The sequence below is a fragment of the Somniosus microcephalus genome, chromosome 13 (genome assembly GCF_052327205.1).
Source record: "Somniosus microcephalus isolate GS21.2 chromosome 13, FLI_Smic_1.0, whole genome shotgun sequence".
Classification (NCBI taxonomy): domain Eukaryota; kingdom Metazoa; phylum Chordata; class Chondrichthyes; order Squaliformes; family Somniosidae; genus Somniosus; species Somniosus microcephalus.
In genome coordinates, this window is record NC_140999.1 from 92,010,899 (window position 1) to 92,034,861 (window position 23,963).

Sequence of the window (23,963 nt, forward strand, 5' to 3'; positions counted from 1 at the left end):
TAGGAACAGGAGGAGGCCAGTCAGCCCCTCAAGCCTGTTCCGTCATTGAGAGGTGACCTAATAGAGCTCTTTAACATCATTAAAGATTTTGATAGAGTGGATACAGAGAGAATGTTTCCACTTGTGGGGAAGAGCATAACTAGAGGCCATCAATATAAGATAGTTACCAAGAAATCAAATAGGGAATTCAGAAGAAACGTCTTTACCCAGAGAGTGGTGAGAATGTGGAACTCGCTACCACAGGGAGTGGTTGAAGCGAATAGTATCGATGCATTTAAGGGGAGGCTAGATCACCATATGAGGGAGAAGGGAATAGAGGGTTATGCTGATAGATTTAGATGAGGAAAGACGGGAGGAGGTTCGTGTGGAGCATAAACGCAGCATGGACTGGTTGTGCCGAATAGCCTGTTTCTGTGCTGTATATCTGATGTAATCCTATGTAGTCATTCAATTAGATCATGGATTGTCCTGGAGTGTCCAACAATTAAAGACTCATCTCCTGGACGCTGCTGTGAGCAAACCCAGGAGAAAAATCACAGGGGCATTCAAAACGTTTTGTGTGTTTTTTCATTTTCTATGAATATTTCTGTTTATTAGTTATAACAGTATTGGAGATGGTAAAAAGGCTGACAAGTCAAGAATCATTCAATTGGGTAATGAAGAGTCTGTCTGCCGACCAATCAGCATAGGACCTGCGAGGGTGGGCATGTCAGGTGACCAATGGCGGGGCGGTGGTAGGTCATGTGATGAAACCTCCTGGAAAAGGTCCGACCAGAGTTGGTGACCCGACCTGTACCTCAACCCCATTTATCGACCAACTGGAGGTAGGTCCACAATGGAGAAGAAGCCCAACAAACCATCAGACGGAGGCTCATAGGAATGGATTGGTGCTGGCCCTTTTCAATCTGGTCATAATACACAAGCAGAGGCAAAATCCGCAGGCGACACGTCTTCCAGGATGTCCCCTTCCCGCCACTGACCTCACCAAAGTTCACGGGTAAGGGTAGGCCAGGGTGCTCCTGCGATGCTGTCTCACCAAAGTCTGGTGTAAGTGCCCAGGGTTGGGAGGGGGAATGTGTGTCGAGATCCCCCCCTCCCCCGAGCCCCCATGATAATGCGGACCTGCTTTATATAAGATTGCAGGGCAGATGTTCGGGACACCAGCTGACATCATTGACTGGGTCACATCTGCCCTGGAGGCGTTCAATATGACTCCTTTCACCGGAAGTACCACTGCCGAGAACGGTGGCACCGTACCCCAGCAGCGGTGGCACCGTACCCCAACATCACTCAGGAGAGAAAGAGGGAGGAAAAATGAGCAGAAAGGGACGTGAAACTCCTGAGGATGTTGAGGAAAGGGAAAAATGCTATCACTTACTGTTGCATAAATCACATTATTGATTTACATCTCTCAAATCTTTTCATTACTAGAGCAATGGTTAAAGGTCTTTTAATTTGGTTTGATTTGGATGGCTTTTGAAGATAGCCAGAGCGAAGTGTTCAATAGCAGACAGTAACCACGCACTCCGCACACACAGGCACTGGGCTGGTGCCAGCAACTCCTGGGTGAAAGCAATTATCATGTGAGGCTGCTCAGGCAGTGCCGGGAACTGTCCTGCTCTCAGGGAACATGCTCGGCTTCCCTCAATCAGAGATGTCTCAATACAGTGGGACTACCCTGCTGGGTCCTTGGAAACTGGAGCTACACCAATTCAATTCAATTTTTATTTGCCATATGTACTAGTACAATGGAATGCTTACTCCCCGTAGGGACACGTCAGCTATTTTTACAGCGCCGTGTTCAGAAAGTCAATTCTTTGGCATCCAGTGGCAGTGGGAGCACAATGTCCCTCAGCCACTCCGTCCTCCTCATCACCGCGGCCTCCTCCTCACTGTTGCCGGCTCGGCTCCACGTGTGGTGGCCTGCTTCTCCCGCTCACCCTCTGGCCACCATTCCCGGCTTCCCTCCTCCCAGTCGGACTGTGAGTCGTCGTGGCTGCTGCTGCTGCTTGATGCACTGCCTCCGCCCGACTCGCTGAACACATCCTCCGTTCGCCGCGGCCTCCACCTTGCCATCGCCGGCTCCACGGTCCGACGGCCCGGGCCTGCTTCTCTTGCTTCCGGTCTGGCCTCTGGCCGCCATGCTCGGCTCCCCTCCTCCCAGTCGGAATGCTTCCCCGCTGAGGAACAGCCAGCCGACGTGCTCTAGCGGGTCGACGTGGCTGCTGCTGCGTCCCGATGCACTGCGCTGCCTCCGCCCGACTCGCCGAACACATGCTTCTGCTCCCTCTTACAAAGTTAGCTTGTGTCTGAGGCAGCCAGCACCAGCAATGTTCACTCCCGGGAAAACAAACATGGCTCATAGTGTAGAGAGCGGGCTCGTAGTGTAGAGAAAAGGTTTGGAATGTACAGTGGTAGCATAGTGGTAATCAAGAGGCCTGGACTAATGATCCAGAGACGTGAGTTCAAATCCCACCACGGCAGCTGGAGAATTTAAATTCAGTTAATTAATTAAATCTGGAATAAAAAGCTAGTATCAGTAATGGTGACCATGAAACTACCGGATTGTCATAAAAACCAGTCTGGTTCACTAACGTCCTTTAGGGAAGGAAATCTGCCATCCTTACCCGGTCTGTCCTATATGTGTGGTTGACTCTTAACTGCTAAGATGAAATGGCCTAGCAAGCCACTCAGTTGTAACAAACCATTACTAAAAAGAATGAAAATGGACGGACCACCCGGCATTGACCTCGGCAACGACTATATAATAATAATTCAACTTTATTGTCATTGTACAATGCACAAGTACATGAACAACGAAATGTGATCTTGCAAGCTCCCATGAGTCCAGTACAAATAACATTAACATTAAACGTAAATAGCACCGTCCTGGGAGAAGCAAAGCCGCTGCATCTGTGCGCGCCGCCATTCCATTTCCACCATTCCTCCTGTCCGACAATCTTCAGCCCAACGCCCAGGCCTGCTCACCAGCCGCCCCTCGCGGGGCTCTTTCCGTGACCTTCTCACCAACCGCCCCTTCTCGGGGCTCTTTCCGTGACCTTCTCACCAACCGCCCCTTCTCGGGGCTCCTTCCGTGACCTTCTCACCAACCGCCCCTTCTCGGGGCTCTTTCCGTGACTTTCTGCACCTGGTCTTCCCTGATGGTTACTCCTCCAGGTACTAACCAGGCCTGGCTCTGCTTAGCTTCCAAGCCTTGCCAGTGACCCTGTCCCTAGTCCCAGGAACAGGACACGGCAATGACACACCCAGCCCAGTCGACCCTGCAAAGTCCTCCTCACCAACATCTGGGGATTTGGGCCAAAATTGGGAGAGCTGTCCCACAGACTAGTCAAGCAACAGCCTGACATAGTCATACTTACAGAATCATACCTTTCAGCCAATGTCCCAAACTCCTCCATCACCATCCCTAGGTATGTCCTGTCCCACTGGCAGGACAGACCCACCAGGGGTGGCAGCACAGTGGTATACAATCGGGCAGGAGTGGCCCTGGGACTCCTCAACATTGACTCTGGACCCCATGAAGTCTCATGGCTTCAAGCATAGAAACTTCCTGCTGATTACCACCTACCGCCCTCCCTCAGCTGATGAATCAGCACTCTGCCATGTTGAATTCCACTTGGAAGAAGCACTGAGCGTAGCAAGGGTACAGAATGTACTCTGGGTGGGAGACTTCAATGTCCATCACCAAGAGTGGCTCGGTAGCACCACTACTGACCGAGCTGGCCGAGTCCTGAAGAACATAACTGATAGTCTGGGCCTGCGACAGGTGCTGAGAGAACCAACATGAGGGAAAAGCCTACTTGACCTCGTCGTCACCAATCTACCTGTCGCAGATGCATCTGTCCATGAGAGTATTGGTAGCAGTGACCACCGCAGAGTCACTGTGGAGACGAAGTTCCATCTTCACACTGAGGACACCCTCCATCATTTTGTGAGGCACTACCACCGTGCTAAATCAGATAGAAGGACAAGGGCAGCAGGCGCCGGGGAATACAACCACCTCCCAGTCACACACCATCCTGACTTAGAAGTATATTGCTGATCCTTCATTATCGCTGGGTCAAAATCCTGGCTCTCCCTCCCTAACATCATTGTGGGAGCACCTTCACCACACGGACTGCAGCGGTCCAAGCAGGCGGCTCACCACCACCTACTCAAGGACAATTAGGGATGGGCAATAACTGTTGGCCTTACTAGTGATGCCCATATCCCGTGAATGAATAAAAAAAAGACAGGGCTCGGAGTGCGCAGACAGGGCTCAGTGTACAGACAAACAAGTGGGGTAATGCAAGTATTGGAGATGAGATAAAGAGGCTGTTTGACTGAGAGTCAAGGTCCATCCAATCGAGTAATGAAGAATGTTTGCTATCCAATTGACGAGGGAAGAATTGGCACTGTGATGGTGGAAGTGTCGGTCGACCAATGACAGGAGCGTAGGGCGGTGCTGTTGGAGGTGGGAAGGTCACGTGACAAATACTCCAGGAATATATCTAGCTAGGGTTGGCAACACTTATTGGAGCTCAAATTGGTTTGTGGAACTGGGCTCCAGAAAGATTCAGCACCTTCACCAGAAAAGTTTGGTAGAATTTCACTTCCTCGGGACCCTGGCAGTGGATTAGAGAGGTTCAGTCACCTAGTGGATTGCCCAGACTTGTAACCAAGCACCGGCGATGGCAGAGGGCAGCGATGGGAGAGGGCAGTGCCCAGCGATGGGAGAGGGCAGCGATGGGAGGGGGCAGAGGGCAGCAATGGGAGAGGGCAGCGATGGCAGAGGGCAGCGATGGCAGAGGGCAGCGATGGGAGAGCCCTGCTATGGGAGAGGGCAAAGTCCATTAACTGCAGAGGGAGTGGGTGAACCTGTCAGCATCCCAGCCCTGTGATTACTGCTTTCAGTTACACGTCTGGACCAAGATTAGAGTATCCAGCCAGACACAGAAAACACTGAACTGTGAACTAGTCCCCAGCTGAGCACAGTTCTGTAATTCCACTCTGTAACAGCATATAACAGAACAATTCCCCTTTTTATTCAGGCAGTGTGTTGCCACTCTCAGGTTTGATGGTACATTGTGTGCAATACTCAGCAGTCAGGGCTCTCAGTGACCCCTGCACTGTTTACTGACAAACGGGAGAATGGGATGTCATTGGTTGCAGCGTGCAGAGAGCGTAGGGGAGGGGGTGATCGGTCACCAGATGGCTTAAGGTTAGTGAAAGCCCAGCCAAGACAGAGGGTGACGGATCAAGCCCTGCAGTGATTTGCTCAGCTCCTGCCGTTCGGTCTCAGAGCTCCCTGAACAAGCAGCCCTCTCGGAACAGAGCCTCTCCAAGAGGAGAACAGGCTGACACCGCTCACACAGATAAGTACGGTTTTGTTATCTATTCCCTGGCTGTTGTGCCGTGTGTTGTTTGTGGGTGGGACAGGCTGTGTCCCTGTGGGCTCTGAGAGCGAGGGCTGAGTGTGAGCCAACTGGCCCGGACACAGTGCGAATGCTGCCCTCAGTCTCGGGCCCTCTCACTGGCTCTCCCAGCTCGGAGAGAGCCGGGCTGCAGCTCAACACGGGGGGCCAGCCAGGGCACTTCAGCTCAGCGAGCAGTGGATTTATCAGCAGCTCCCTTCACCCAGCGGGGGGCCAAACACGGGATTATAAACTGAAGACCCGTGGTTCACAAAGCCTTGTCTCCCAACACTCGCTTTACTCAGCGAACCTTCTGGGCTGGATATACTGTTTCCCTTCGAAATTGGCACTGACCCGGGACAGGCGGGGTCGCACTGACTGTTCCAGATGTTAATAGTGGGGAATGAACAACAACTTATATATATTTATATAGCACCTTTAACATAATAAACATCCCAAGGCTCTTCACAGGAGCGCTTTCAAACAAAATTTGACATTAGGAGATATTAGGGCAGATGACAGGGGTAGGTTTTAAAAAAGAAAGGCTTACATTTGTAAAGCGCCTTTTCACAACCTTAGGACATCCCAAAGTGCTTTACACACAATGAAGTACTTGTTAGTCACTGTTGTAATGTAAGAGACAGGGCAGCCAATTGGTGCACAGCAAGCTTCCACAGACACCAATGTGTTCATGACCAAATAATGTTTTAGTGATGTTGGTTGAGGGATAAATATTGGCCAGGACACCGGGGAGAACTCCCCTGCTCTTCTTTCAATTGTGCCATGGGATCTTTTACATCCACCTGAGAAAGCAGTCAGGGCCTCGGATTTATATCTCATCCGAAAGATGGCACCTCCAACAGTACAACACTCCCTCAGTACTGTACTGGAGTGTCAGCCTAGATTATGGGCTCACCCTACTATATGAGCACTGAGACACTGGGCGCTATCTTGCCAGCCCTGGGGAGGCGGGTATGGAGGCAGGACTGCTGGGAAAATGGCAGAATCTGGGGGCGGGTGCCCATCCCGCCCCCAACCTGCCTCCGTGCCATCTTCCCAGGAGGCTGGTAGCCGACCCACGCCGGGTCCTGTCTCCTGATGGCGGGAAGGGGATTACAGGCACTTAACTGCCAGTTAACAGTTGTCGGGAAATCCTGCCAGGGTCACCGAGGCGAGCAGTAGGTCTGCGGGGGTAGGAGGGGTGCAAAAGTGCGCTGTGAAGGTAAGTGTTGGGTGCAAGTGTGGAGAGGTAAGTATGTGAGGTGAGTGGAAAGTGATAGAAAATGTTTACTTACCTTTGTTTCTTCCTGCAGGCTTCAATAGTTGGGGATGTGGAGAGTCTCGCATCTCACCGGCAGAGTTGACAGATGGCTGTTGCATTCTCCGATGCAACAACCATCTAATTTCTGCTCACAAAAGAGGTTTGATGAGTCTTGAATACAAGGATTCATCAAACAAAATAGAATGTCAGTGTTTGACAGCTTCACAGAATGCAGTGTCAAAAATTTTTGACAGATGAAAAGTCATACGCTGACGTTCTCTGTAACCGGCTTCCCCTTAATTGGCCTACTAAGCCCGCTGGGCGGGCTTAACAAGGTCAATCAAGGGAAAATAGCGTGGGTTGGCCACAAGTCGATGGAGGTGGGACTAAAACCTGACAAGCAGCAGTCCCGCCTCCAACGCGCCCCCATTGGCAAAATCGCCCCCATTGTGTCCAGAACAGCAGATCACACCCCATCACTCCACTGTATGAACACAGACAGTGGGGGAGAAATTCAGTATTGCCACGTTTGGGGCGTTATACTCGAGCGGGCGCGAAATTTAGCGCCCGGCGCAAATTATCGCCACCTACCACTAAATTGACCTGCTTCGCCCCAGGAGGTGCTTGGAGCGCTAAAACAGGTGCTGCATGACTGTCCTAAGGCGCTAAGCCAGAGAAGCGAGGCGCTACCACCAAGGGCGGGTGCAGCGCAGGTGCGGCCAGTTAGCGATTGCACGCAGACACGCTGGCGCCGGTCAGCTCTTAAAGGGGAGGGTCGATCTTGGATTGCAGCCACACCCTGCACATCGGAGCCCTGATTCTCGGCCTGGACAGACCTGCTGCCACATTCTAATGCCTAGGGCCAGGGAGCGAGTGCAGCGGTTCAGTGAGGGGGCCCTGCAGGTTCTGGTTGGCGCGGTGGAGCGCAGGCGATCTATCCTGTTTCCAGACAGTGGCAGGAGGCCGCTGCCCACCGACTATCGCAAAGCTTGGAGGGAGGTGGCTCACAGAGTGACCTCCAGCAGCATGGTGCCTAGGACCCCTGTGTAATGCAGGAAGAAGTTCAACGACCTCACTCGGGTCGTCAGGGTGAGTATCCTTTTCAGTATCCTCTTCATCCCTGCATGTGCACCTCACTTTATTGCCAAAGGGCTTCACACTGTAAGGGCTATTCGACCATGGGAGGCAGTGCAGCCAAGATCAGGGCTTCACACTGTACTCAGAGCCCATCCTTTCTCTTGCAGGGCAAGCTGGCCCATAACAGGAGGCAGCAGCAACGGACCGGGGGAGGCCGGCCTCACCTTCAAGACCTCAGCGATCTGGAGCAGCGAGTCCAGCGCATTATGGCAGGCCGGATGATTGGCCCCGTCGCCACTGGAGATGCCGACCCCGTTCTGGACACCTTTTTGACCTCTCTCCTTCCACTTGTGCCTCACACCAGCATCCTTTGCCACTATCGAACCAATACAGTGCATTGCAGCACTCATGCCTCCCTCGCTGCTGCCCTGTCCTCACGCTAAAGCTACTCTTGTACCTCCCTGCTTTCAGATGCTGATTCGCCAAGTGAGGAGGCGGGCCCTCAAGCTGCCACTGTGAGTGATTCTGAAGGCGAGGAGGAAGAGGAAGCCGGACCATCAGTGCCACCCTCAGCCGAGGCAGCCCATGGCCATAATGGGGACACGTCTTCCCTGGAGGGGAGCAAGGACGAAGGGTCTGAGGCGGGTGAAGCTCCGGGGCCCAGCGGGCTGCAGCAACGCGGGGGGGGGTGGTTAGGGAAGCTTGGCGGCCTTCTCCCCGGAGGGAGAGTCTGGCCTCCAGTCCTGCTACAGTGAGCGCAGAAGAGGTGCGGCTCCTCGCTGAAATGGGCACCCAGGCGGAGCAGAGGCACACTGAGCTCATGGCTGCAATGGCAAGGATGCCCGAATCCATTGAGTCACTGACAAGGAGTCTGCAGGACTTCGGTGCAGCACAGGCAAGGAGTCTGCAGGACTTTGGTGCAGCACTGGCAAGGAGTCTGCAAGACTTCGGTGCAGCACAGGCAGCTTCCACGCAACTGCTTAGTGGTGCAATGCAGTCAGTGGCTGGTCTGATGCAGACGCAGATTGAGGCCACACGAGCACTGACTGCTGCCATCCTTGCTGGATCGGGCATGAATCGCCGGGGTCCTCGCCGCGCCACAGCAGGCCAGCAGTCTGTGCTTCAGCAGATTGCTCCGCATGCTGCAGTGTTGCCCCGTGGGAGTGCCAGTGTGTCGTCCGACTAGGGAGTGCCTGTCCTTTGTCAGGATGGCAGCATTCCTGCTGCCAACACTGTCACTTCTCCACTGCAGCTGTCACCACCTGTAGGACAGACTGCTGCCACCCATGCAGAGTTGGAGCAGCCAGCAGCCGGCCCTCCAGGCCCAGAGCTGGTCCAGGCCGTCCCTCAAGGGCATCTGCCGACTCAGTTTCTGACACTCAGCAGCCTTCCCCCAGCCTTGCTGCAGCCACTGGGGTCCCATTGCGGAGGAGCTACAGGGTGGGAAGGGGCCAATCTCGCAAGCGAAGCAGATCACCCTCGAAGGGCAAAAAGTAGGAGGTGTGGCAAAATGCTGTTAATTTTTTTAGTGAAGGCCGAGGATCGCGGTCATTTTTTGTTTACTCTTTTGTTCATTGTCTCCAGGTTGTGAGAGCCAGTTATGTGTCTGACTGCTTTTTTGGGGGTTTCTCTCTATTACTTTGTCATGCGGGAAGGGCACACAGTTTGTTAAATAAAGAAGTGTCTTTATTCAGATTGTGCATGTTTGCTCTTTGAACAATTTGTTGCCTTGACCGGCTCAGGGGTTGCGGAACGGTTCCATTCATGTTCTTTCAATGGCACAAGCCATTCCCTCAGAGGGGGCCTAGAACCGACTTGCAATAAGCTGCTGACGGACGGCCCTTGCACTTTGTGCCTCCCTCCCGTCTTGGTGCTCCTCGTCCTCCTCCTCCTCCTCCTCTGCTGGTGCTCCAATGTCTGGTGGCAGTGGCTGAGTCCTGAGGATTGCCAGGTTATGCAGCATGCAGCACACTACAACGAAATGGGAGACGCGCTCAGGTGAGTACTGAAGGGCTCCCCCGGCATGGTCCAGACGCGGAACCGTTGCTTTAGCACGCCGATTGTGTGCTCAATGATGTTCCTGGTCACTTGATGGCTCTCATTGTATCGTTCTTCAGCAGGGGTGCTGGGTGAACGGAGCGGGGTCATCAGCCAGGTGCACAGAGGATAGCCCTTGTCCCTGAGAAGCCAGCCTCCTGGGTGAGCCGGGGCTTCGAAAAGGTCTGCCACAGAAGTCTAGCGCAGGATGAAGGTGTTGTGGCAGCTGCCTGGAAAGCGGGCATTGACAGCTAGTATCAGCTGTCTGTGGTCACACACCAACTGGATGTTCAACGAATGGAACCCCTTCCGGTTGCGGTAATCCTCGGCATTTTCTTGCGGCGCCCGCAAAGCCACATGCATGCAGTCAATGGCGCCCTGGACCATGGGGAAGCCCACTATTCTTGCAAATCCCATTGCGCGCTCTTGCTGCTTGTCCAGGGTCATGGGGAAGGAAATGTACTGACGTCTCCTTTTAAAGAAGGCATTTGTGACTTGGCGGATGCAGCAATGCACCGCGAACTGGGAGACATTGGCAATGTCCCCAGTAGCAGATTGGAAGGAGCCGGTGGCATAGAAGTTGAGAGCCACTGTCACCTTCACTGCCACCGAAAGAGACGTCCTGCTCCTCAGTTGAGGCTGCAGATCTGGCTGAAGCAGGTGGCAGAGCTCAGTGACCACCCCCCTGCTGAATCGAAGCCTCCGAAAACACTGCTCCTCAGACATGTTGAGGTATGAGAACTGTTGGCGGAATACCCTGGGAGGGTAAGGCCTCCTGTGCCGACGCCTGTTGGCCCTCCTCCGTCTGGCTATGATTGGCACTCTCGGCGTCTCTGAGCCCTCTCAATGCAATGGAGAAACCCAACGTTTCCACCCATTGCAGCCCCCATAGTATGTGGCCACTCAAGGTTATGCCAGTGAAAAATCAAACCAACTACAAAGTTCTGGGCCGAACCCAGGAGTACCTCTGCGAGCGCTGACTCAATGCCGAAAGCTCTCTCCCTTTGTCTCTCTGCAAATCTCTCTCTCTCTCTCCCTCTCACAGAAGGAGTGGTCCAAAAATGGCTACCACAAAGAAGCCAGGAAGAGCCCCCTTTAAATAGTGTCCCCCCAGCCCCACAGCGACTGGAAACCGTTCCAGTCGCTGGGAGCGCCAGGCGGGAAGGAGGGGGGCGCCACTGAAGTTCCGGTTCGGGGCGCCCCAAGGGCGTTGCATCATGAAATGACGTCAGGATCTGCGCGCGCAGCTGAGCGGGCGTTGCGGTTTTGCGCCGCTGCTAAATGTCCGCTCAGTTTCGCCAGAGGCGCAGGTCTCGCCGCGCATGGGCACTAGCCGCATTGTGCCCCACTTATTGCCCTCTTAAGGCGCTAAAGGGTGGCGCTAACAACTGAATTTCTCCCCCAGTGTGTCCAGAACAGTAGATCACACCCCATCACCCCACTGTATGAACACTGAGACACTGGGGTAGATTTTCCCGAACCTGTTGGGAAGAAGGTGGGACTTCCCCTTTCGGGTTTTTGACCCGCCTACTTCGACGTCCAGCCAATCCGCGTGATTTTCCCTTGATTGACCTTGCGGGCTCAGCAGGCCAATTAAGGGCCACCTGGCAACAGGTGACGTCACAGACTGCAATTTCATCTGTCAAGAGTTCTTGGCAGATGAAACATCAGTGTTTCACAGCTGTTTGAAGCTGTGAAACACTGACACTCTTGAGTTCTAACATGAGTCCTTCTGCACAGACTCAGTTAGAACTCTCACCAGCACTCAAAGCTGAAGGCTGTCACTTTTCACAGATCGCAGCCATTCAGCTTTAAGTTCCGGCTGAGTGATGGGCTCCCGACGGCTACAGGAAGAAAAGCTGTGAAGGTAAGTACAGGTAAGTAAAAGTTCTTTACACACTTTACACACACCAAACACACTTACCTTTACGCTCATGCACCCATCACTCACCTGAGCACCAACATCGCGACCCCTCCAACCCGACAGCCCGCCTGCTCTAACCTGCCGTGGTTTGGAGCCGTTGGGAATCCCACACGAAACCCCTCAAAATAGGGATTGGGCTAAAAACTGCCTGTTAACTACCTGTTAACAGGCAGTTAATTGGCACTAATCCCTTCCCGCCTGGTTTCGGCGGGTCCCAGTGCAGGGCGGGTACCCGCCGCCCCGGAAACTTACGTGGGGCGGGGTTTTGGGCGGGATGGTGTCGGGACCCCCAAATTTGGGATTTCCCCCTCCCCCCCTCCACATGCCTGAAATCCCACCTGACGGCTTCACGAAAATTTAGCCCACTGTGTCCAGAACAGCAGATCACACCCCATCACTCCACTGTATGAACACTGAGACACTAGTGGGCAGGATTTTCACTGGGCCGTGGAGGCGGGATTGGAGGTGTGTGGGGGGTTAAAATTGCAAAAACCGGCATGCGGGCCTAACCCCGCCTCCATCCCGCCTCCAAGCAATTTTCATTAATTCGTGTCTAATGGTCCCGTCTCTGTCCCGCCTCCAAGAGGTGGGATAGGCCGTTAAGGCCCTTAACAAACACTAAATGGCCTCTATAATGCCATTTTGAAAGGCCTTTGCGATTTTAACCCTTTTCTCACGTGAAACACGCCTGTTCTGAAACAATACGGTGAAATCTGGCGGGAGTACAGTTGGATTGCTGACTATCAGCTGCAGCTCAACCATTAAAGAGGAGATTTGATCAGCCATCATTTGCAGGTGGCAGGACTTTGTAGTCTCAGGTTTGGGGGAACGTTTAGAAGGCATAACCACAGCTGTGGAAGTTTGGAGCCTGACGCCCATCTCCAGTGTGACCTCCTGGGGAAACCCCTCTTGCCACCTTCACTGAGCGCTTCCTCAACTGAGGCATATACCAGAAGCATGGGAGCCATTTATTTCCTTTCCTCCTGGACATCAGATGAGGATGAAGACCAGCCGTGGCAGCAGCAGAACCAGGAACAACAGCAGGAGCGCCAAGCTGCTGCTCACCCACCTGAAGCTGCACAGGCCAGAAAGCGCCAGCGTGTGACCATTTGCTGCCCGGGATGCAAGGAACGCACTCATCTTGGCCAGATTTGCTTAGCCTAGCCAATCAAGCACTTCTGCCTCGCAGCTTCTTACCTGCGCATCGACAATGGCCAAGAACCAACGGATTCCTAGCAATTTAACCACCATACTGACAATTGCAAGTAATCCTAAGCCCTCAATGTGAAAGTCCCATTCGCGAAATGACACATGCCACAACTACAGCAGTAGTCATCAGATTTTTTATTTACATTATTCATCTGATGGCTTTTTCACAGAAAACATCAAATTTCACCCAAGTGACTACCCTTGTGACTATTTGTGCAGTATCTTTCTCTTACGCATGCTCCTACATGGTGCTTCCCCTGTGGCTTCAGCAGATGTGGAGGCCCCTTGCTCACTTTCCTGCTGCTCCTGTCTCGACACCTTTTGGTGGGCGTCCTCTGGGGTTGCGAACCTGTGAGGGCTCGGCAACAGTCTGTTGCTCCTGCGGCTGTGCAGGGGTTGAGACGCCGATCTCAGTTGGGTGTGGACTCTGGTGGGGCTCTGACCGAGGGCTCTGCAGTGGCATGGAAGTGTGAGTGCTTGGAGAGGAGCCCCCACTCCCTTGATGTCTGCCACCAACTTCCCTCTCATGGGTCAGGTCCCCCTCAGCGCTTGCAAGCGGCTTGTGAGCACCTTGCTGCACATCAGGGGGGCCATGGGGACCTGTATCTGCACTGGCAGTCCTACTCAGAAGGACTTCCATGAAGGTCTGTTTTCTCTGTTCAATAGATGACCATCACTCCTCCAGAGATGTCATTCTATTCTGAACACTCACCATGTTTTCTGCACTCTGGCGACTTATCACCTCCATGGAGGTTGCCATCCTTTCCATGGTGATGCGTTCATGTGCCAATGACTCCACAAAGGCTCTGCTCATGTTCGCTATGGACTCATCCATTTGCGCCACACTCGCAGCGACCCTGGAGACAAAACCTGCCAGAGATTCCTGCATCTGTTCCTGGAGTTCCAGGACAACTGACCTTATGGATGGACCCAGAGGCAGAGGGTTGACATGCAGCTGAGCCGAGCTGGCAGAGTGCTGCGCCCTCCGATTAGGACTCTCCACTGCTGTCCGTCTCCACAATCTGCTGATGCTCACTTGTGAGCTGTGATACACCAGGTGACAACACTACTCTATGTCCCGAAGGTCTCACCGAGGTGTGAGTGTCTGCGCTGGTGCTGGGTGCACTGAATTCTGCTGACGCTGCGCCCTCAGAGGTTGCAGCTTCCTCTGAGGAGTCTCAAGGCTCATGCTCTTCCTCCTGGCTAGTGGGGACAGGTGCTTACGATGGTCCTGTGGGGGAGTAAAGGAAAGTCAGAGATGTGATGCCAAGGTTGTGTATGTACCTTTTAAGGGAATAACTGGTCTTAGACTGCAGTACCGGCAGTGACCACCCCTGTATAAAAGGCCCTAGCAGGCTTCTGTATTTTCAGTCTGACGCTGCCTCCTGTTAAGTAAAGTACCTGTTAAACTGTTCTCCCGAAGTCCATGTATTATTGAGGCGCGGACTTTACAGTGGCGACGAGTAAGTTCGAACTCACCTGCAGTGTGGCATCATCTCACAGGGATCTCGCCTAAGAGGAGGGTCCTGGAAGGTCGTAGTCTGAGCAACGGGCGTCGACCGAGGGCAACCGCCCAAAGAATTCATCGGTGTTCGGAGAATTGTGGGAGAGACTATGGTTCCAGCAAATCGTGCTGGTAGCAGGTAGCGCGCTGACCCTTCCGGACTGCGGCGGGCTCAAGCTCGATCGGGCAGCTCTACAAAACGGACCGTGCAGCGTTGCCGGGAAAAGAAAACAAGAGAGAGAGGGTGGAGTGCACAGGGCACGGTCGGTGCTCAAGAAAAGGACAGCGGAGAGAAACTAAACGGGGGGAAGGAAAGCGAGACACGCCGAAGCTGCGGGTCGCCGCCATTACCCCGTAGAATGCTAGGAGCAGCGTGGCAGTAAGGGGAAGAAGCAAAAGCGCGGGAGGCGCCATTTTATCCCGTTGGGGAAGAAGCAAAAGCACGGGAGGCGCCATTTTATTCCATTGGGGAAGAAGCAAAAGCGCGGGAGGCGCCATTTTAAATCGCCCAAGATGCCGAAAAGTGGCAGTATCCCTGCTTTCGACAACGAGGTAGAAGACTGGACCACATATGTGGAAAGAATTGAAGTGTACTGCAAGGCAAATGAGGTGGCTGATGGAAAGAGGGCGTCGGTATTATTAAATCTGATGGGTGCGAGTACGTACGGCCTATTGCAGAATTTAATTACCCCAGCTAAACCAATGGAGAAAAGTTTTGAGATTGTTCATATCTTACAGGAACACCTAAGCCCTACACCACTGCTGATAACAGAAAGATTCAAGTTCCATAAAAGAAACCAGCACAAAGATGAGAGCAATGCTGACTATCTTACGGAACTACGCAAGTTATCGAAGCACTGCCAGTTCGGAGCAGGACTGGCAGACACCTTACGGGATAAGTTTGTCTGCGGGCTCCAGAGTGAAGGAACCCAGAAACGAACAACTTTCAAAAAAGGACCTGACGCTAGAACAGGCTTTCAGCATGGCAGTATCCTACGAAGCAGCAGCACGGGGAGCTGCGGAAATACAACAGAAACCACAAGAATACAGCGCTAACGAAATGGCGTATGGAGCCGAAAAGTGCTATCGCTGCGGCAGAACAACCCATGAGCAGAAGGACTGCTGGTTTAAAGACAAAATATGCAGGCAGTGCGGAAAAATGGGACATATAACAAGAGTCTGCAGGTTGGGAAAGAAGACCAACACGACAAGAACTACTAAGGAACAGTACAGGAAAGTAAAGAAACTGACAGATAGTAGTTCAGAAGATCAGGAGAGTGATAAGGACTCCGGGAGCAGGCGACTAAGTTGTTTAAAGTTACACAACGTGATCGCAAAGGAAGATCACTGAACCATTTGGGTCACCCTCATGATAGCAGGGTCCCCAGTAAAGATGGAATTGGACACAGGATCAGCCCTAACTGTCATGAATTGACGAGACTATGAGCGGCTATTCTCACGCATACCCTTAAAGGACACGTCCATTGTATTGAAGACATACTCGGGGCAAAAGGTCTACCCCAGAGGAAAAATAAGGGTGCCAGTTGAATATAACGGAAAGGAAACACAGAAACTATACATGTATATACTACGAGATGGAGGACCACCATTATTGGGATGTGAATGGATCCGAAAACTACAATTGGATTGGCATTCCATTCTGGCACTAACTGTGACTGACAAAAAAGATGATGACGTCGCACCTGGACGTCTGTCACAAATTCTATCTGACGTGGAAGAGGTGTTCCAACAAGGACTTGGGACTCTAAAAGGAGTAAAGGCAACCATAAAGATTGAGGATAACGCAACCCCAAAATTTTTCAAGGCCAGACCGGTGCCATACGCGATCCGCCCAGCTGTGGAAGCTGAACTGGAGAGTCTGGAGCGTTCGGGGGTGCTGTCTAAGGTGGACTGGAGTGAGTGGGCCACACCCATCGTTCCTGTAATGAAGAAAGCATTGAGCAGCACGCCTGGGGAGCCAAGGAAGGCTCGCATCTGTGGGGACTTCAAGGTGACTGTGAACCCAGTCCTGCACACAGTACAGTATCCGCTTCTGCGGATAGAAGATATTTTCGCCTCACTATCTGGAGGGAAACGTTTTCCAAAGATTGACCTGGCTCAAGCGTATCTACAAATGGAGGTGGAAGAAGCATCTAGGAAATACCTCACGATAAACACTCACAATGGCCTTTACCAGTACAATCGAATGGTATTCGGGGTAGCATCGGCCCCGGCTATTTGGCAGAGGGCAATGGAACAAGTCCTGCAAGGGATCCCGGGGACCCAGTGTTATTTGGACGACATCCTGGTTACAGGCGAAAATGACAATGAACACCTTGCCAACCTGGAACAGGTGCTCACAAGATTGCAGGAATATGGGCTACGAGCCAACCATCCCAAATGCGAGTTCTTCAGGAGACAAATCTCGTATTGTGGCCACATGATTGATGAGGAAGGGTTGCATAAGTCGCCGGACAAGATTGAGGCTGTAGTCAAGGCTCCAGCACCGGAAAATGTGTCGCAACTGAGGTCGTTCCTCGGGTTGGTGAACTACTACCATAAGTTCTTGCCGAATTTATCTACAATTTTGCACCCACTGAACGCCCTGCTTCAAACTGGTGTAACATGGAAATGGAGTGATGAGTGTAAGCGTGCCTTTCAGGAATGTAAATGCCTAATCACTTCAAAAGAAGTATTGGCCCACTACAACCCAACACTACCGATTCGGTTGGCATGTGATGCGTCACCTCACGGCATTGGAGCGGTGCTGTCACACAAATTCCGTGACGGTTCAGAGAGGCCAATAGCCTTTGCATCGCGTTCGCTAACCTCAGCCGAGCGCAACTACGCCCAGATTGACAGGGAGGCCCTCAGCCTGGTGTGGGGGGTGAAGAAGTTCAATCACTATCTGCACAGGCTGAAATTCACCCTACTGACTGATCATCAACCCCTGGTCTCAATTTTTAACCCAAAGAAGGGCATTCCGGTGATGACGGCGCAACGGCTGCAAAGATGGTCACTTTTTCTAGGGGTACATCAGTATGACATAGAGTACAAAGGTACGAAACAACATGGAAACGCTGATGGGCTGTCGTGCCTACCGTTGCCTACGGCGGAAGAAGCACCTGCAGTGGACCCTGTGGAGATATTCCACGCGACCATAGTCGAATGTTTGCCTGTTACAAACGCAAGTATTGAGAAGGAAACCCGAAATGACCCGACACACTCTCAGGTCTATGATTTGACGGTGAAGGGATGGCCAGCATATGGCGACTCACTGTTGCCAGCATTCTCGCCAAGGAGAGAACAGCTGTCAGTGTGCCGGGGAACCTTGATGGGTGGAATTACCACTCGGGATCCACACAAGTTGAGAGGTAGAGTGCTCAATGAGCTTCACGAGGGTCATCTGGGAGGGGTAAAAATGAAGAGCCTAGCCAGGGCGTTTGTGTGGTGGCCGGGAATCGATAAAGAAATCGAGGATATGACCAAGAGATGCACAGGATGCCAGAAGGTCCAAAACGCTCTACCACAGGCCCCGCTACATCCATGGGAGTGGCCCTCATCTCCATGGCAACGGGTACACATTGATTTCACTGGTCCATTTATGGATTCAATGTTTCTAATCGCTGTGGACGCCCATTCGAAATGGCCAGAGGTCATTAAAATTTCCTCCACCACCACGGAGAAAACTATTGCAGTCCTAAGGACCATCTTCGCCAGGAATGGGTTGCCAGAACAGATTTGTTCCGACAATGGCCCACAGTTTGTGTCTGAGGACTTCCAGAGGCTCCTGAAGAATAATGGGGTGAAACATTACACATCTGCCCCATATCATCCAGCCACAAATGGATTGGCTGAGAGATTTGTTCAGACCTTTAAAAAGGCCATAAAGGCAATGTATAATGACGACATACCACTGCAACACAAGGTGGATAACTTCTTGTTTGCTTACCGGAATGCAACACATGCAGTAACCAACCAAACTCCAGCCGTACTGTTTTTCAACCGGAGACTAAGATGTCGCTTGGATTTGCTCAAACCAAACATAAGACGAGATGTTGAGGATAAGCAGTTCCAGCACATAAATGAGAAGCCAACCAGGAGCTTCAAGATAGGGCAACCAGTCTTGGCCCGTGACTACCGAACAGAAAAATGGCAGCCAGGAACGATATGCACACAGCAGGGACCACTAATGTACACAGTGGACGTTGGAGAGAGCATCGTGAGACGCCATGCTGACCAGATTCTAGAGTCACAGGAACAAGCCAAACCTATACCACAAGCATATGCACCTGGTAATGAGCCCGAAGTACAGATTGCGTCTACCTCAGAAGCAGGGGTATTGGAAGCTGACGAACCAACCAATGACAATGAGCCAGAATTGACTCCACCGCCAGAACAGGATACTCGAGAAAGGTGCTATCCAGTCAGGATCAGGAAGCCTCCTCAAAGACTGAACTTATAAATGACTATTTCAGTTGATGTATATAGTACCGAGAAAATTGTAATTGTAATTAGTTATTATTTAGTTGTTAAATGAATGTTATGTACTGTTTATCTAAAAGGGGAGGAATTGTTGTGTATGTACCTTTAAGGGTATAACTGGTCTTAGACTGCAGTACCGGCAGTGACCACCCCTGTATAAAAAGGCCCTAGCAGGCTTCAGTATTTTCAGTCTGACGCTGCCTCCTGTTAAGTAAAGTACCTGTTAAACTGTTCTCCCGAAGTCCGTGTATTATTGAGGCGTGGACTTTACAAAGGTTACATGCACATTGCATATTGCAGATGATCATAAGTCCATCTGTTAGAGCTTCTGAATCATTATCAGCGACTCATGCAATGTCAATGAGATGGAAAACTATTCTGTCACCAGCTTGCTGTGATGCACCCCTCTGCCCGTCCCCCACTTGCGCATCTTCCTCCACTCCTACGATCTCCAGGACTGCCTCCTCCCAGGGGCTGAGGTGGGCTACTGAGGGTGGCCCTCCTCCTGTCCTCGCTCTTTCTCGCTTATTGTGAGCTCTCTTTTCCTGCAATGAGGGAGACAAGTGGAGGTTGAGTGAGAATGAAGGAATGAGTGTAGAGATTCCATAGCATAGATACTTAGAAGGAGATAAAGATGGAGTGAGGTGGCAAGACCAAGGGCCCTCCCTGTGTGTTGGCAGTTGTTTTCATAGCATCACAGTGATAGGGTGTGTGAAAGCTGCATAGTCGAATAGTTAGGTGAATGTGACCATAGAGAAAGAGGGAATGGGTAAGGGTGCATGGATGTCAGTGTCAAGTGGGATGTGGAGGAAGAAATCGCTAAAGCTGAATGCTGGTGAGGAAAGGCAATGGGGATCAGATTGAGGGTGATGGGAAATTCATACTCACTTTTCCAGTGCGCAGAAGGTCATGAAATCTCTTCCTGCACTGAATCCACGTTCTGCGGGTTACTGAAAAGGAGTTGTCCTCCTCTGCCACTTGCAGCCACACAGCCTTGGTCTGTTGGGGAGGCTTCTTCCTCCCTGAAGAAGGGAAGAGCACCTCTATGAACTCTTGCTCCCTCAACTAAAGCCTGCAAGGCAACGTCCTCAAACCTGGGAGCAGACCTAGGTCTCTCGCTCCAGGTCCCTGTAGCATGAAAGGCCAAAAGGTTATCAGTCTGCAGAAGAAGCAAGGCTTGTTGCAGACCTTAAATGCAGCAGCAATGATGATGTCATCAGAGGCGACTTTCAGATTGGAAAAACTCATTTGCCATGGGTTCCCACATGTTGGAACTCAAATGGCCAATTAAGTTAAAATCGCATCAATCTCTCACATCGATTTAGATTCGGGTGGATAAAACGAAATGTGGATTAGATGACCCCAGCCCGCCCCTGAATTAAAATCCAGCCCATTGTGTCCAGAACAGCAGATCACACCCCATCACTCCACTGTATGAACACTGAGACAGTGTCTCCAGAACAGCAGATCACACCCCATCACCACACTGTGTGAACACTGAGACAGTGTGCCCAGAACAGCAGATCACACCCCATCACTCCATTGTATGAACACTATGAGACACTGTGTGCAGAACAGTAGAACCGGAGCACACGGCCTGAGCTTGAACGGGGGAAATTCAAAACTAATCTGGGGAAACAATATTTTGGTGAGTGAGTGATCAATCTGTAGAGAGACAGTGGAAGCAGTTAGTATTGATTCATTCAAATATAATTAGATAGGATTCTTTCAGATAATATTATGGGAATAGTGTATATGAGTAATTTGAGACGTGACGTGTGGTGAGTGTAGCGTGCTCGGGAGGAACAGGTGACTTTGGACCTGTGGTTCCCAAAGCTCTCCATCACTGGGAGTTTTCCTCACCTCATGTCTGGGTCTGTTGTAGACTTATTGATAGAGATTGATCGCTGTGATTAGTCAACAACACCATTATCGTTGTATCATGTGACTACCAGGATGGTAGAAGACGAACTAGAGGGAACTCGATCTTTCTTCGTATAACAATTCCTCTCAGGGTTTCCAACCCTCCCGTTTTGGGCGGGAGTCTCCCGGAATGGGCGATTGGTCTCCTGGACTTTGCTGGCGACTCAGGAGAAACAGCCCTTGATTGCGCGGTTCACGCATGCGCAGTACCCCGGCTGTCGTGGCTTACAACCAAACCGCATTGTCTGTGCCCTGCTGCTCTCCCCGCTATTCGGAAACACACCGCTTCATTGCTGGTGTGAGGATGACAGCATCGGGGTCAACAGAAAACTTCTGGAAACTCTGAGTCCTGAGAGAGTAACTAGGGGAGGGAGGGAGACAGAAACACAAACTGGGGAAGGGAAGGAAGGAGGGAGAGCGAGAGGAACACAAACTGGGGAGAGAGAGGGAGATCTCATGTCAACCTGTGATGTGCTCTGTTGTATAATATGTTTTGTTCTGGGAGTTAGGCAACTTTGGTACTTCTCTCTGAGGAGTGAGTCTCTCTGAGGATTGAATCTCACCTCCTTGACACTGGGTTTTCACCATGGGGTGTGAGAGCCACTGAATTAAATTAAGTTTGGCTTTGATTTTATTTATTATTTTTATAACTTGGTGTGTTTTGTAAAAGTTTTATAATATTGTATGAAAACTTTAGTTTGAAGTTACTTGCATCGATGTTTGCGTTGAATCAGTGGGATTTACTTGGTGCTTCTCTGTGGTCGATACTGTAGAAACATCACAGATGTAGTTTTTATATAAACATTACTTAAATCTTTCTATTCTTTTGTGCTCCTTTGATTTATAAATTATGTCATTCATTTCACAATAAAACTAAGTCAGTTTTTTATTTGGGGCTCGGTGATAGACACTCAACTGTGGGCAAATGTCACGTGATCAAATCTCCAGGAATATGTCAAACCAGAGTTGGCAACCCAAATTCCTCTGTTCCTGTCACCCCCGACTGCCTGTCCCAGTGATCCTACACTCTGTCAGAGGAATGCCACAACCTTTGCTTCACCATGAGAGCTGTTGGCCTTTCTAACCCAGGTGGTGGTGGTGCTGGGAGCTGCAGCTGGTCAGAATGCACCTGGCAATCTATCAGTTTCAGCCTTGTTGAATGCCGGCCTTTGTCTCAGGGCTGCAATACCAAGGGGAGGAAGTTATGTTAGAGTGTCTAAAGCTCTGGTCAGACCCCATCTGGAGTAACTGCGTTGGGTTCTGGGCACCACACCTCAGGAAGGATATATTGACCTTGCAGGGGGTGCGGCACAGATTCACCAGAATGATACCAGGGCTAAAAGGGTTAAATCATGACGACAGGTTGCCTAGTCTAGCCTTGTATTCCCTTGAGTTTAGAAGATTAAGGCGTGATCCAATCGAAGTGTTTAAGATGATTAAAGGATTTGATGGGATAGATGGAGAGAAACTATTTCATCTGGTCAGGGAGTCCAGAACAAAGGGGCATAATCTTAAAATTAGAGCCAGGCCATTCAGGGGTGATGTCAGGAAGCACTTCCTCACACAAAGCGTAGTGGAAATCTGGAACTCTCTTCCCCAAAAAGCTGTGGATTCTGGGGTCAATTGGAGCTTTCATGACGGAGATCGCTAGATTTTTGTTGAGTAAGGGTATCAAAGGATATTGAACAAGAGCTGGTAAATGGTGTTGAGTTACAGATCAGCCATGATTTAATTGACTGGCAAAACAGGCCTGAGGGGCTGAATGGCCTCCTGCTGTTTCTGTGTAACAGGTTTGAGGGGCTGAATGGCCTCCTGCTGTTTCTGTGTAACAGGTTTGAGGGGCTGAATGGCCTCCTGCTTTTTCTGTGTAACAGGTTTGAGGGGCTGAATGGCCTCCTGCTGTTACATAGAAACATAGAAGATAGGAGCAGGAGTAGGCCATTTGGCCCCTCAAGCCTGCTCCGCCATTCACTGAGATCATGGCTGATCATCCAAATTCAGTACCCTGTCCCTGCCTTCTCCCCATATCCCTTGATCCCTTTAGCCTTAAGAAATATATCTAACTCCTTCTTGAATATATTTAATGAATTGGCCTCAACTGCCTTCTGTGGTAGAGAATTCCACAGGTTCACCACTCTTTGGGTGAAGAAATTCCTCCTCATCTCTGTCCTAAATGGCTTACCCCTTATCCTTAGACTGTGACCCCTGGTTTTGGACTTCCCCGCCATCGGGAACATCCTTCCTGCATCAAGTCTGTCTAGTCCTGTTAGAATTTTATAAGTTTCAATGAGTTCCCCTCTCATTCTTCTAAACTCCAGCGAGTATAAGCCCGATCTCTCTTAATACGTCATTCCTGCCATCCCAGGTATCAGTCTGGTGAATCTTCGCTGCACTCCCTCCATGGCAAGAACACCCTTCCTCAGATAAGGCGACCAAAACTGCACACAATACTCAAGATGTAGTCTCACCAAGGCCCTGTACAACTGCAGCAAGACATCCTTGTTCCTGTACTCGAACCCTCTCGCTACGAAGGCCAACATACCATTTGCCTTCTTAACCGCCTGCTGCACCTGCATGCTTACCTTCAGCGACTGGTGCACAAGGACACCCAGGTCTCGTTGCACTTCCCCTTCTCCCAATCTATTGGTGTTCAGGTAATAATCTGCCTTCCTGTTTTTGACATCAAAGTGGATAACCTCGCATTTATCCACGTTATATTGCATCTGCCATGCATCTGCCCGATCACCCAACCTGTCCAAATCATCCTGGAGTTTCTCGGCATCCTACTCACAGCACACATGCCCACCCAGCTTTATGTCGTCTGCAAACTTGGAGATATTACATCTCGTTCCCTCGTCTAGATCATTAATATATATTGCGAATAGCTGGGGTCCTAGGACCGATCCCTGCCCGCCACTCGGAAAAAGACCCGTTTATTCCAACTCTTTGCTTCCTGTCTGCCAACCAGTTCTCTATCCAAGTCAGTACCTTGCCCCCAATCCCATGTGCCTTAACTTTACACGCTAATCTCTTACGCGGGACCTTATTGAAAAGCCTTCTGAAAGTCCAAATACACCATCCCACTGGTTCTCCCTTATCTATTTTACCAGTAACAGCCTCAAAAAATTC

General features: G+C 51.1%; 1 protein-coding gene across 3 annotated transcripts in view; it reads left to right on the plus strand.

Moving 5' to 3' along the window:
- Nucleotides 1-23,963, plus strand: part of LOC147108481 (uncharacterized) — a 74,498-nt gene that overhangs the window by 47,262 nt on the left and 3,273 nt on the right. The window contains exon 1 of one of the 3 annotated variants that reach the window (XR_015080599.1): nt 4,935-5,379. The exons of the other annotated variants lie outside the window; for them this stretch is intronic. The gene's annotated coding sequence lies outside the window, so the exon portion shown is untranslated. Of the gene's footprint in view, nt 1-4,934; nt 5,380-23,963 lie in introns of those variants that run through there. 3 annotated transcript variants of the gene reach the window in all.